The sequence below is a fragment of the Mauremys reevesii genome, linkage group 14 (genome assembly GCF_016161935.1).
Source record: "Mauremys reevesii isolate NIE-2019 linkage group 14, ASM1616193v1, whole genome shotgun sequence".
NCBI lineage: Eukaryota > Metazoa > Chordata > Testudines > Geoemydidae > Mauremys > Mauremys reevesii.
The window spans coordinates 10567716-10582961 of NC_052636.1; the positions used below are offsets into that span (position 1 = coordinate 10567716).

Here is a 15246-nt window from a genome sequence, read left to right on the forward strand (position 1 = left end):
CTAAGGCTGAGAAAGGAGAATTGACTTGTCTTAGGTCACACAGCCAGTCAATGGCAGAGTTGGGAATAGGACCCAAGAGCCCTAATTTTCAAACTAACCTTTGGATCTTGAATTTCATACACTGAATGACCTGAATAAAGTGCTCTCAGATGAGCTCCAGACCAACAACAGTAACAGTAATTATTCAGCAAGTATTTGAGGAGAACTGCAATGTTAGAGAGAATCATGAACTGCTCAGAGACCATTAATACAGAGAAGCCACAAAATTAATCAAACACAGAACTGGTTCTGACTTATTTCTTTGGTCTCAAAAGAGACCAACAAGGACCTGAGTCTCCTCCCTGTCAATAACCCCCTGCTCAGCCAATCAGGGTAGAGACTGAGGACAGGAGGCTGAGGGTTCTCACCAGAGAGCCCAAAGGATGGCCCAGGTCACTGGTGGGGATCACTGCCCGAGCACTATTTCAGCCCCACATTTTTGGGTGGACTTCCCACAGTGAGAGCTGCAGAGCACTCCCTTGCAACACACACACACACACACACCCCTCTCCTGGTGTTGGGAGGGGAACAGGAGAAAGGACAAAAGAAGCAAGAAATGAAGAGAAAGGAGGGAGGGAAGGATGGAGGAAAAGGGGAAACAAAAAGGACAAACCCTAATGTCCACAGTGATTCTGAGGGACAAAATCCCAGGTGCGCAATAAAATTCTGCCTCCTTAAGCTCATGTTTTCCATGCCTAGAATTCAACTGTCACCAGATGAATCAGACTGAACAGGTTTCAAACCTCGAGGAGGCTCTTACCTTCTAAACAGGGACGGCTGTTTTCTAGTAAAATTACTAAAAGGGAAGGAGAAAACATGAAAGAGGTTCCTCCTGGCGCTCACGTCCGTGAAACTGAATACTCCCTAAGTCCTCAAAGAGAGACCTGGAGAAGGAGACTTGCTGAAGCAAAGCCACAGGGGTCTCTGAGGTTTCCCTGGCCCCTCGCCCCAGTCCTGCCTGGCTGATGTCACCATCTCTCTGTGAGGTCACCACCTCCCCACCACCTTTGACCAATAGGCTGAGGTCCTGCCAAAGGCCTTTGTGATGTCACTGCCACACCCCTCCCTTGCTGTGCCAATGTCCTGCCCCTGGCCAGGCACTTTGGAGGTTTGAGCTACTCCCTGTGGATCACCCCACTCAAGGAGCGTTCGTTCTAGGCAGCAAGCCAGCTAGACAGGGAAACATCAGACGCTGCTCCCACTGCTACACTCAGTTTTTCAGAAATGAGTCGACTTTATGGCCAGAAGAGACCATTAGAGCATCTAATCTGACCCCCTGCATATCACAGGCCTCCTGTATGACACAAGAGCTACTTTTGGGGCAAACACATTCCAGAAAGGCATCTAGTCTTTATGAAATGACATCAGGAGATGGAGAATCCATCACTTTCCTTGGTAGCTTGTTCCTGGGGTAAATCATCCTCGCTGTTGAATCTTTGTGCCTTAGTTGTAATATGAATGTGTCTCTTTTCACCTTCCAGACATTGGGTCTTGTTATGCTTTTCTCTGCTAGATTCAAGAGCCCTTTAATATCCAATCTTTTCTCTCCATTAATGCACTTCAACACTTCAATTAAGTCACCTTTCAATCTTCTTTTGATAAGCTGGACAGGTTGAGCTCTTTCTATAGCTCACTAGAAGGCATTTTTTCTCCAGCCCTCAGGACATTTGGTGGCTCTTTGCTGCCCCAGCTCCAGTTTCACAACATCTTTTTCAAACGAGGACACCAAAACTGGAGGCAGTATTCCAGTATCAGTCTCACTGATGCCGTGTCACCTCCTGTAACGTTATTGACATAATCTTTAACTGTATAGATCACCGTTGCGACTGCTGTTCTATATTTGCAGACAATATTGTAGAAAGGTTGTCGTGTAAGGGGTCTATGGAGAGGTTCTGATTGGCTGATTATAATGATGCCATCTCCAGATGTGTTTCATTTTTGTAGTTGACGTTATGAATATTGGGTCTGTGCTGCCCGTATTTCAAACTTGTGCTCTGCTTCCAGGGAACACCCCAGCCAGACAAATTGGTGTCAGTTCTGCCTAGCCTGCTTAATGGCCCATTAAGGACCATCAGCTACACAATCGACCCATTGAGAGAAGGCAGATACGCCTTGTGACTCAGCAAGGTCTGCAGGGACCTGCCTATGCACAGAACTCTAAGGTTTTTCTGTGCCATGTGCTTAGGGAGATGTATTTTCCATGCCCTGGTTCCTCGCTGACCCAGAGAGAACAAAGGAAGATGAAAACAAAAACCTTCCCCCACAGATTTGAAAGTATTTTCTTCCCTTATCGGTTCTTTTGGTCATGTGCCAGCCAGGTTATCTGAGCTTTTTAACCCTTTACAGGGTATTTTATGCTACCCGTAGCGATACATTTATGACACCCTGTAAATAGCAATCTGCAGAATCTGATTCTGAGAAAGGGCAGGGTGAAGGGAAGTGGCTTCAGCAGATTTACTGAGCATGCTCAGTTTATGTGAACATGCTCAGTGCACCATAAGTAGCAAATTCCTACACACAGCAGTTTCTCACAGTACACCTGAGGCAGCATGAGGCAGGGGCTCCATCGCTGTACAGACCCCACCCAAGAGCAGATCCCCAGGAGCTGCGAGACCCTCAGCTTCTGGGACCTGTGTGTGGAGTCTCTCTTCTGCCCACCCAGGGCTGCCTCACCTCGGCTGGGCACAGAAAGTGCTTCAGTGAAAGTCTGTCCCTGGAGCAGCCCCTCTGGCGCCGCAGCAGCAGCCCGGAGCTCAGCCCCGGCTCCCAGCACACACTGGAGGCAGCAGCACCAGCAGTGTCTGGTACCTTCCAAAGCCCGGCTACCAGGAGCTGCCCCACGGCTCTTTTCCTTGTTTTTCCTGCTTCCTTCCTACCAGCCCCCCACTGCTCCAGCCCCTTCCTGGCTCCTTCAAGTCCAACCCAGGCTGCAGCTGCCACACTCACCAGGCCAGGGACTTTCTGAGGTGGGAACTAGCCCCATCTCTGCCAGAGCCCCGCCCTGAGGAGCTGCCCCGCCCCTAGGCTGTGCCAGAGCCCCGCCCCCAGGAGCTGCTCCGCCCCTGCCCTGTGCTAGAGCCCCGCCCCTGCTCTGTGCCAGAGCCTCGCCCCCAGGCTGTGCCAGAGCCCCGCCCCCAGGAGCTGCCCCGCCCCCAGGCTGTGCCAGAGCTCCGCCCCCAGGAGCTGCCCCGCCCAGTTTGGTTTGTTTTTTTGCCAGGGTGTGTGTGTGTGTGATCCAGATGGAGTTAGAAGAAGTTGGGCTGCAGAGGCTCAGGGAGATTGAGGGGAACCCCCTGGGTGTCCCAGTGTTGGCCAGGGATTGTACAGCACCTAGCGCAATGTGGGGTCCCAGAGCCGTAACTAGCTATTTTTGCACTCAAAGCAAGAATATAAAAGTGCCTCCCCCCGCTGTGCCACCCAGCCCCCTTGAAACAACGTCCCCAGCACTGCCCGCCCCAAAGAAACAAACCCTCCTTCCCCAGCGCCGCCCCACCAAAACAGGTGTGGGCCAAAAAGGAAGGCTGGGGGGAGGGGGAAGAAATGGCACCCATAGGGTGACCAGATCACAGCAGTAAAATAGGACCTGCCCCCTCCCCGCTCGTCCCCATCATCACCCCCCACGTCAACCCCTAGCTCCCGCTGGCCTGCTGCGTTCCTCCTAGTCAGTCCCCCACCCACCACTCGCCTCCTTTCACCTCCTCCCTCCCCGGCCAGAAACCCCCATCCCTGCCCCTTGAGCCCCTGCTGGCTCACTGCTCACCTCTGTGCCCACCTGCCACTTGCCCACCCGCTCGCCTCCGACTCGCCCACCCCCCAGTATAAAGCCTCATTCAAAGACCGAGGGGTCACCATATCACTGCGCCCAGCAGTCACTCAGTGCAGTTGTAGATAAATCTCTGCATTACGCATTTTTGTATAACTTGCCTATGACTTTGTATTGAACCTTGGTAATATGTTATAGGGGGCCCCTAAGGTAGTGTAATTAAGGTAATAGAAAAATGTCTTTTTGCTAGAAGTAGAATAAGATCTTCCCCCCACTTTGTAATCAGTTGCCCTGTGGAGTGAATGAGGTGGGACTGAGGAAGGCGTGGAAGGCAGCACCTCCAGACAGCTGCAACCCTTGGAGAGGGGCTGGGAGCCCGACCAAGGCCAATCAGACTTGACAAGTGGGCTGGCTAGAGAAGAGCCGACATACTGACGGCCTCGGGGGTTAGGAGCAAGCACCTTCCTGTGGGAACCCCTCTGTGCAGCACTGGGACAACCCCCAGCCCAGAGAAAAGCAGCAAAAAGGACCAACAGACACTGTCCCAGATTTTGAATCTGAGAGATTTGCCCCTCTCCATCCGCCGACTCGCAGCTGACCTCCTCACCCCCCCGAGTATGGACCCCCCCAGGGGTCACTATATTGCTGCACACAGCAGTCGATCACTGCAGTACCAAACATTAAAATACTGAAAATGGCGCCCCCCTCCAGCCACCGACTCACCGTTCGCATCCTAACCCCGCCCCAAGTATCAGTGGCAGCAGGTTTGTAGAAGTTTTGGTGGTGCCCAGACCACTCAGAGCCTGCCCCCCCTCCCCGAACTCTTCCCCACACTTGCCTAAGGCTCTGCAAGGGAGTTTGGGTTGGGGGAGGAGGTCTGGGGTGCAGGCCCTGGATTGGGGCAGGGGATTGGAGTGTAGGATGGTTGAGAGGTTGCGCTCTGGGATGGAGTCAGGTGCAGGCTCTAGAATGGAGTTTGGGTGCTGGATGCAGGCTCCGGGCAGGGGCACAGGGTGGGGGTGGCTCTAGGCACCAGTAAAGTAAGCAGGTGCCTGAAGCAGCCCATTTGCAGGGAGCCCTGAGAGCTGTAGTTCCTTGGTTAGCTCCCTGTCTATAGAGCCAGCCCTGGAGCAGGGAAAGAACCAAATTTCCCAGCATTCCCTTGGCTGCTATCAACAGGAAAGGGAGGGGGAGGGAGTATGGTAGCTGAAACCTCATGCTGAAAGTGGAGAGGGGGACAAATGTGCCCGAGGAGTAGGCGGCTTTGGCCCAGAAGCAGCAAAATTCATCAAACATAGAACTGGTTCTGACTTATTTACTTGGTCTTAAAAGAGAACAACAAGGACCTGAGCCTTCTCCCTGTCAATAACCCCCTGCTCAGCCAATCAGGGTACAGACTGAGGACGGGAGGCTGAGGGTTCTCACCAGAGAGCCCAAAGGATGGCCCAGGTCACTGGTGGGGATCACTGCCCGAGCACTAGTTCAGCCCCACATTTTTGGGTGGACCTCCCACAGTGGGAGCTGCAGAGCAGTGCTCCACAACAAACACACACACACACACACCCTTCCCTCCCTGTGTTGGGAGGGGAACAGGAGAAAGGACAAAAGGTGAAACAAAAAGGACAAACCCCAATGTCCCCAGTGATTCTAAGGGACAAAATCCCAGGTGCAGAATAAAATTCTGCCTCCTTAAGCTCATGTTTTCCATGCCTAGAATTCAACTCTCACCACATGGATCAGACTGAACAGGTTTCAAACCTCCAGGAGGCTCTTACCTTCTAAACAGGGACAGCTGTTTTCTAGTAAAATCACTGAAAGGGAAGGAGAAAACTCGAAAGAGGTTCCTCCTGGCGCTCACGTCCGTGAACCCGAATACTCCCTCAGTCCTCAAAGAGAGACCTGGAGAAGGAGACTTGCTGGAGCAAAGCCACAGGGGTCTCTGAGGTTTCCCTGGCCCCTCGCCCCGGTCCTGCCTGGCTGATGTCAGCATCTCTTTGTGAGGTCACCACCTCCCCACCACCTTTGACCAATAGGCTGAGGTCCTGCCAAAGGCCTTTGTGATGTCACTGCCGCACCCCTCCCTTGCTGGGCTAATGTCCTGCCCCTGGCCAGGCACTTTGGAGGTTTGAGCTACTCCCTGGGGATCACCCCACTCAAGGAGCGTTCGTTCTAGGCAGCAAGCTGGCTAGACAGGGAAACATCAGACACTGCTCCCAATGCTACACTCAGTTGTAATGTGAATTTGTCTCTTTTCACCTTCCAGCCATTGGGTCTTGTTATGCCTTTATCTGCTAGATTAAAGAGCCCTTTAATAGCCAATAGTTTCTCTCCATTAAGGCACTTCAACGCTTCAATGAAGTCACCTTTCAATCTTCTTTTGATAAACTAATCAGGTTGAGCTCTTTCAATAGCTCCCTGGAAGGCATTTTTCTCCAGCCCTCAGAACATTTGGTGGCTCTTTGCTGCCCCAGTTCCAATTTCACAACATCTTTTTCAAATGAGGACGCCAAAACTGGAGGCAGTATTCCAGTATTAGTCTCACTGATGCCGTGTCACCTCCTGTGACGTTATTGACATAATCTGTAACTGTATAGATCACCGTTGTGACCACTGTTCTGTATTAGCTGCCAATACTGTAGAAAGGTTGTTGTGTAAGAGGTCCATGGAGAGGTTCTGACTGAATTATTATAATGATGGTATCTCTAAATGTGTATCATCTTCGTAGTTAAAGTTATGAATATTGGATCTATGCTGTCCCTATTTCAAATTTGCGCTCTGCTTCCGGGAAACACCCCAGCCAGACAAGTTGTTGTCAGTTCTGCGTAGCCTGCTTGATGGCCCATTATACAACTGACCCATTGAGAGAAGGCAGATACGCCTTGTGACTCAGCAAGGTCTGCAGGGACCTGCCTATGGACGAACTCTAAGGTTTTTCTATGCCACGTGCTGGATAGAGTGTCCTTGGGACAAAGAAAGCAAAGACCACATGGCAAGAGACTAGAAAAGGCTGATGCCTCATCTCCATCTTGTCTTCAATCCTGCTTCATACCTCTGGAGAGACTTTGCTACAAACTGAAGCTCTGTACAAAGAACTGAATGACCCATCCCAGTGGGGGATGTACTCCAGAGACTTGATTTGAACCTGCAGTTTATTCCATCACTGCTACAAGCTTGAACCAAGAACTTTGCCATTACTGTATGTGAAGGGTTCAAATGCATGTGCATTTTATATAACAACCTGGTCTATGGATTGTGCCAGCTCTTTTCCAGACCCAAAGTCCAGAGTATGGTCAAGGGACCAGAGACCTAGCAAATAGTGACCAGCTAAGAGAAAGCTGGGTAAACAGAAAGCCTTGCTTGCTAAGATAGGGCTGGTCAGCAAATTGGCAGGTGTTGGAGCTAAGAACTAAAGAATTGTGTCTTATTCAGAGTTGCAGATTGAACAAAGAATCCCTGTTCCTATTGTGTTTGTTTCTTCTGTAGGGAGACGTTCTTCCCACAGATCCAACCTTGAGTTTATGAAAAGTTGACACATGTCAGTATAAGATATGGCACCCTTCCACCTCCCTTCCAAGGGACGCCTGCCTTAAGACACACAGAAAACTATCTTTATTGCCATATACTTTAACTGTTTCTTTTCTTTAACCCCTAGGAATGTACCTGTTGGACAATCAAAGGAGTTGCTCCATTCCTATAGACCCCAAATCAGAATTCAACATATATACTTTATACTAATAACATTTTATCAAAGTATTAATGAAATGTTAACTTGCTAACTTGAGACCATGGTTGGAGACATTATCTAATCTGTTAACCATTGGCAAATGTGCTTATCCTGTCTTGCTGCAAAACCTGTCCCGGGGTGTGGAACTGCCTAGCCTGTCACTTTCCCCCGCCCGTGGAAAATCTATATATTCTATTGTAATTACATAAGAACATAAGAATGGCCGTACCGGGTCAGACCAAAGGTCCATCTAGCCCAGTATCTGTCTACCGACAGTGGCCAATGCCAGGTACCCCTGAGGGAGTGAACCTAACAGGCAATGATCAAGTGATCTCTCTCCTCCTAAATATATTGTAATTAATTAATTAACAGTGTCTCTGAGCCTAATAAGCCCACTCTGCCAGCGCTGTGTGTAATAAAGTCCTATTCTTGACCTCTACACGATGGAGATTTGTGTCCTTCACAGACACCTGCTGAATAAAGAGGAGATTCAGCATCCAGCTTGGCTGAATGTGTCTCCTCTCCCCACAGCTTGGTGATCTTTTGAGGAAATGGAGAAGACTGCCTTTGCTTAGCTGTACATTGCTTGCAAAAGAAACAGGTCTTTTTGGTGACAAGTTTTGAAAGGAGCCATTAGACAAATGTGGAGACAGGAAAAATGTCCCCCAACTAAACTGGCATCTGTGGATGCTGAAGCCACAACACAAAGTGCTAAACAGTATATGAGCATGGCTGGTGTCAGAAGAGTCTCTACCAAAGCCTTTCCCACCAGCGGGGGCCTCTCTGTGCACAGAACTCCTGGTAGCGTGATGGCTGCAGGCAGTGGAGAACTCCATTTTGGCATCTCTTTGTCGGTGAACATCTGCAGTGGCTGTTTAAAGGTCTCTGGATAGTGATCTTTGGGAAGAGCTGGTTGAAGTGTCTTCCTAGTAACCAGGAGATCCTGGCTTGGCCTGACAGTTCTTCCTTGCAAGTCTTGAGGGAAATGGGGAACGTCTGTAGTTTGGAATTTGCAGGTGTTGTCCTGGACCATCAAATGGAACAGTTGCAAATACTTTCTTGAGGCAGGCACCATGGCTTAGCTGGCTTAAAGCACCAGTCTAGTAAACAGGAGATCCTGGGTTCAACTCCCAGTGGTACCTTGTTCTATGGCTTTCGTCTGCTCTGCTCACTTTTTCCTGTGTCTTTCCGGGAAACAGAAGAGACCTCCCTTGGTATCCAAGTAATTGCTTGCTAAGGAAAAGGCTTCTTTGGAGAGAAGCATTGGAAAGAATCAAATCACAAGCCTGGAGTTGATGAAAAGGCTGCTGTGACTGGCATTAGCATGGTGGTTGCTTCAACTGCAATTGCTGCAACACGAGAGCCTGCGCCACACGTCCTTGTGATTCGCTGGGGATGTCTGCACACAGATGTCATGTCATCTTCCTTTTGATTGTCACTGATGAAAAATGGAGCCACTGGGAGAAAAGTCCCAGAGGCACCTGCCAGGTAAAGTGGAGGTTAGAGATGCAGCACCCAGTGGTGCCTTGCCAAATGTGTCACTCCTCCCACCTTTTGGTCAATCTTTTGGGGAAACAGAGAGGACTGCCTCTGCCTTGCAATGCAAATGCTTCCAAAAGAAACTGGTCATTTTTTCTGACAAGTGTTGGAAGGAGGCACCTAAGAAATGTGGAGACAAGGAAAAGGTCACCATAACTCAACTTGCATCCATGGCTCTTGAGGCCACAACGCAGAGCACTAAGCACTGTACAACCACAGCTGGGGACAGAAGGGTCTTTTCCAAAGGCATTTTCCACTTGCAGGGTCCTCTCTGTGCGTAGAATTCCTGATAGTTTGATGTCTGCAGGCCCTGGAGATCACTATTTTGCCATCTCTCTCACTGTTCCAGTGAACATCTGCTGTGGTTGCTGAAAGTCTGTGATGGGATCTATGGGATGCAACCTGAACAGTGGGACCCCTGAGCCCTGTGTCCCACTGCCTGGGCTCCCTCTCACACTATGATGCTGTGAATCTCTGGCAGATATTGCACTTACACAGACATCCACAGGTAGGGACACATCCAACTAAATTAAGGCGACTAGTTAGGGAAGTGGATTGGACTAACATATTTAGGGATCTAAAGGTGGAAGACGCCTGGGATTATTTCAGGTTGAAGTTGCAGGAGCTGTCAGAGGCCTGTATCCCGAGAAAGGGAAAACGGTCCTTAGGTAGCAGTTTTAGACCGAGCTGGATGAGCAAGCGTCTCAGAGGGGTGATTAAGAAAAAACAGAAAGCGTACAAGGAGTGGAAGATGGGAGGGATCAGCAAAGAAACCTACTTATTGAGGTCAGAGGGTGTAGGGATGCAGTGAGAGAGGCCAAAAGCCGGGTAGAGATGGACCTTGCGAAGGGAATTAAAACCAATAGTAAAAGGTTTTTTAGCCATATAAATAGGAAGAAAACCAAGAAAGAAGAAGTGGGACCGCTTAAAACTGTAAACGGAGTGGAGATTAAGGATAAGCTAGGCATGGCACAATATCTAAACGAATATTTTGCCTCGGTCTTTAATGAGGCTAATGAAGGGCTTAGGAATAGTGGCAGAGTGACTGATGGGAATGAAGGTGCGGGGTTGGAAATTACAGTATCCGAGGTAGAAGCCAAACTTGAACAGCTTAACAGTAGTAAATCAGGCGGCCTGGATAATCTACATCCTAGAATATTAAAGGAATTGGCGAGTGAAATTGCAAGCCCGTTAGCGATAATTTTTAACAAATCTCTAAACTCGGGGGTTGTACCATTTGACTGGAGATTAGCTAATATAGTTCCTATTTTCAAAAAGGGGGAAAAAAGTGACCCAGGTAACTACAGGCCTGTTAGTTTAACATCTGTAGTATGTAAAGTCATGGAAAAAATATTAAAAGAGAGAGTAGTTACGGACCTTGAGGTCAATGGCAATAGGGACAAATTACAACATGGTTTTACGAAAGGTAGATCGTGCCAAACCAACCTGATCTCCTTCTTTGAGAAAGTAACAGATTTTTTAGACAAGGGAAATGCGGTGGAACTAATATATCTTGATTTCAGTAAGGTGTTTGATACGGTACTGCATGAGGAATTGCTGGTTAAATTGGAAAAGATGGGGATTGAAATGAAAATCCAGAGGTGGATAAGGAACTGGTTAAAGGGGAGACTGCAGCGGGTCGTATTGAAAGGTGATCTGTCGGGTTGGAGGGAGGTTACCAGTGGAGTTCCTCAAGGTTCGGTTTTGGGTCCGATCTTATTCAATCTATTTATCACTGACTTTGGAACCAAAAGTAGGAGTGGGCTGATAAAGTTTGCGGATGACACGAAGTTGGGAGGTATTGCCAATTCGGAGAAGGATCAGGATATCCTCCAGGGAGATTTGGATGACCTTGTAAACTGGAGTATTAGTAATAGGATGAAATTCAATAGTGAGAAGTGTAAGGTTATGCATTTAGGGATGACTAACAGGAATTTTAGTTATAAGCTGGGGACGCACCAGTTGGAAGTAACGGAAGAGGAGAAGGACCTCGGAGTCCTGGTTGATCGCAGGATGACTATGAGTCGGCAATGTGATGTGGCCGTTAAAAAAGCTAATGCGGTCTTGGGATGCATTAGGCGAGGTATTTCTAGTAGAGATAAGGAGGTGCTAGTCCCGTTATACAAGGCGTTGGTGAGACCTCATTTGGAGTACTGTGTGCAGTTTTGGTCTCCCATGTTTAAGAAGGATGAATTCAAACTGGAACAGGTACAAAGAAGGGCCACTAGAATGATCCGAGGAATGGAAAGCCTGTCGTATGAAAGGAGACTTGAGGAGCTCGGTTTGTTTTCCTTAACCAAAAGAAGGTTGAGAGGAGATATGATTGCTCTCTTTAAATATATCAGAGGGATAAATACCAGGGAGGGAGAGGAATTATTTCAGCTCAGTACTAATGTGGACACGAGAACAAACGGATATAAATTGGCAGTCGGGAAGTTTAGGCTTGAAATTAGACGAAGGTTTCTAACCATCAGGGGAGTGAAATTCTGGAACAGCCTACCGAGGGAAACAGTGGGGGCGAAGGACCTCTCTGGCTTTAAGATTAAGCTTGGTAAGTTTATGGAGGGAATGGTTTGATAGGATAACATGATTTAGTCAATAGGTCAATAATGTGCCACCACTGGTCATTAGTACTGAGGGTCAATGTTGGGATATTGAAAGTTTTTCCTGAGTGTCTGGCTGGAGAGTCTTGCCCACATGCTCGGGGTTCAGCTGATCGCCATATTTGGGGTCGGGAAGGAATTTTCCTCCAGGGTAGATTGGCAGTGGCCCTGGAGGTTTTTCGCCTTCCTCCGCAGCATGGGGCAGGGGTTGCTTGCTGGAGGATTATCTGCTACTTGAAGTCTTTAAATCAGGATTTGGGGACTTCAACAGCTGAGTCAAGGGAGAGAATTATTTCAGGAGTGGGTGGGTCAGCTTTTGTGGCCTGCATCTTGTGGGAGGTCAGACTAGATGATCATAATGGTCCCTTCTGATCTTAAGTTCTATGATTCTATGAACTAAGTTACATGAATGCTTCTCCCAGCCACTCATAACACTAATGATAGAGAGCCTCCCGCCAGTTCCCCCCAGCTCTGCAGCCTTGCACCCCTGGATCATACCATCTTGCCTTAATCAGAAGCCTGATCAGTGTGAGTTTATTACCCACTCCACCCGTCCCTCACTGTGAATAGTACATGAACCAGCCTTGTAATGGAGCTGCGATTTCCCACGAACTTCAAGCAAAATACACCAGTTTAAGTACAGCATAAAACAGATTTATTAACTACAGAAAGATGGAGTTTTAAGGATTATAAGTGGTAGGCATAAAAGAGCAAAGTTACCATGGAAATTAAAGATAAATTCACAATCTAAACTTTACACCTTATTACACTAGGCCGTAGTTCGGTTATGCCACAGGAAGGCTTAATGCTCGAGCTGCAGTGCATGCTGGGCAGGCTTAAGGCCGGGCTCCCCATGGCAGGAGAGAAGAAGAAGACTCGGCCCCTGGAGGGGCAGGCTGGGGCTTCCTGGATCCCATTTACTCACAGCCAGTGCCCTGCCCCCACTCCCAAGTCATTAATGGCTCCCCCAGGTCAGCCAGAATGGAGCAGCGGTTTTCACTGCACCAAGTCCACTTATGGCTTACAGGCAACTCCCAGACCCACCATCTCGGCCAGAAAGGAGCCCACTCAGCCTCGCCATTGCTGCTTTTCCTTCCCCCCAGAACCCCGCTTCTCCTGGGCTGCAAGGAGCCATCCCTGGGATGCCAAAAGGCAGGCACAGGATTCTGCCTCCCAGCAGCCAACCGCACCTCCTCAGGCTTTGCAGAACGAATGGTGATGCTCTACTAACCCCACTTAGCCGCACTGAGGTGCTTACTTTCTGCCCTGCCTTCCTCAGCTTGACTTTCCTCTTTTGCCCCATTCCTGCCTCACTTCCTCCTTTGGCAAGTCACGCAGAGGAGGCCAGCAGGAAGAGCCGGCCTCCACCGGCCAACCTCCAACAGCAGAGGAGGCCAAGCCACAAGCCTCCAAAAGGTAACACGCCGCACTCCTCTAGGTTCTCCAGCCTGACGCCAAGGTGCTTTCTCCACTGCTGTCAGCACCCTCTGTCATGCAGGGGTTGGAGTTATCCCAGGGACAGGCCAATAGGAGAAGGAGGAGGCCTTCCTGAACAGCAAGGGGATCTGGCAAAAGGAAGCCAGCATGTTTCTGCACCAGGGACCTTTTGCGTGTTAGGCAAACGTGATAACCACTACACTACAGAAACTCCATCTGCTTGGCTGTTGCTCACCCTAGCACAGACTGATGGACAAACCTGGAGAAAGTGGTGACAGCCCTTCAATGGGCCAGCTGGCAGAGCAGAGGACTGGAGCGGGCACTCAGGAAGTCGTCCTTACGTCGTCCTTGTGACTCCAGCTTGAGGGAGAGCTTCTTTTTCTTCCCCTTGCTGACAAAGAGCAAGAGAAGAGTGAAAGGTCAGGTGGGCCAACTCGGTGCAGAAGCCTATGCTGTCTTTTCCTGCTGCGTAGCCTGAAATGAGGGACTCGTGGCAGTTAAAGGAACTGCTGCACTTTCAGAAAACATCCCACCCGTGCACAAAGGGGGATAGAAGAGCCTGTTAGTCTAGCACGCTCGCAACTGAACTACTTCAGCAGCTGCTCGGTTTCTTTTTGGCCTCCTGCTTTTCTGTCTGGGATGTTGTTGTCAGCTGTGGCACAGAAAAAGGACGTCATTGCGAGTGGCCCATGAAGACAAGATTCACTTTTGCCTTCCTTGCTCGGCTTTACTTGCTTCCTCGCCCTATTCCTGCCTTAGTTCCTGGGTTTCCTGAAGGCGACGGGGGGCCAGCAGTACCAGGAGGAAGTTGGGCAGCTAGACCCTGGTGGCAAAAGTCCTGCCGCCACTTGCCACCCCACTGTCTTCTCCCAGTGTCACATATTGGCCACCAGGGACTTGGGGCCCAGCAGCGCAACAGAAGGCAGTGGACAGAGCCACCCTCGCCTTGAAGCTCCGGCTCATTAAACCACATCTTCAGTCGCTGATGGCCAATGAGAGACTGACATCGCTTGCTATTTTAGCACTTGGAAATGCCATTGGTCAATCTTTGGATCTCTGTAATGCTGTGCTTCAGTTCATGGGGGAAAGGCGAGAGAAGCGACCTTAGAACAAAGGGCCTGGGGTTAATATCCTAACGCTGTCTCCGACTGTCACACTATTTAATACCGGCCCACCCTGTGCTACTGACAGTTCCATTTCTAGATGCTAGTACATTTCAGTTACTGTCAAAATTAAAAAGTTTCTATATGCTTAAAGAAAATGCATTTGTTTTATTTGCTTATATATGGCATGAATAAATACAGGTTTACAGAACCTAGCCTGCACATTTATCATCTTATATGACAGAGAAAATCATGCATCAAAATTGTGCGTCAATATTCATGAGCTGAGCTACAAATGCAATGAAAAATAAGATATTCAAAATTTTAACATATGGAGCGAGGCTGGGGGGGTTCCGAAGACACGTTTTGCCTGGGAGAGGCACTTGGTCTAGGGGAGGCCCTGTCAGGGAGAACAGGAGTTAGTCTCACACGCCTATTTCCAGGCTGTAATCTGTGGGCGCCCTGCTCTGGGGGAGGGATCGTGGCAGCCCAGACTCAGGGCTGGAACAGGCCCCGGATTGAGGGGGTGGCTGCAGGGTTTGCAGCGCTCTGATGTCTCAGACAATGTGTCTCCCCAAAGCCTCAGATCTGCGTCCCCAGAAGGCTCCTGCGCTGCCTCCGCTTCTCTCACAGTCTATAGCAAGGAGCAGCAGCAAGGGTCAGGGATGAGCCATAGGCACTAGGTGGGGGGCCGAGGCTTCAGGAGCCCAGAGTGTTTGCCTGTCTGGGCATTTTGGCTGAGACCTCAGGGACACCTTGTGAGGCAGAATCCCAGGCATCTGTATGAAAGGAGCATAAGGACGTAAGGACGCATTTAACGGCCAGACTGGATCAGACTGGGTCCATCTAGCCCAGTATCCTGTCTTCCCATAGCGGCCAAAGCCAGGTGCCCCAGAGGGGAATGAACAGAACAGGGAATCGCCAAGTGACCCATCCCCTGTCACCTATTCCCAGCTCCTGGCAAACAGAGACTAGGGACACCATCCCTGCCCAGCCTGGCTCAGAGCATGTCCTCCATGAATTGATTTAGCTCTTTTT

The 15246-nt window shown here is 49.5% G+C and overlaps 1 non-coding gene and 1 pseudogene across 1 annotated transcript; one reads left to right on the forward strand and one right to left on the reverse strand.

The window, feature by feature from the left end:
• The window catches only part of LOC120381919, a 480690-nt pseudogene that overhangs the window by 206693 nt on the left and 258751 nt on the right, over positions 1 to 15246 (reverse strand).
• Positions 8594 to 8668, forward strand: TRNAT-AGU. The gene has a single exon. It is a non-coding gene; the product is annotated as a tRNA-Thr (tRNA).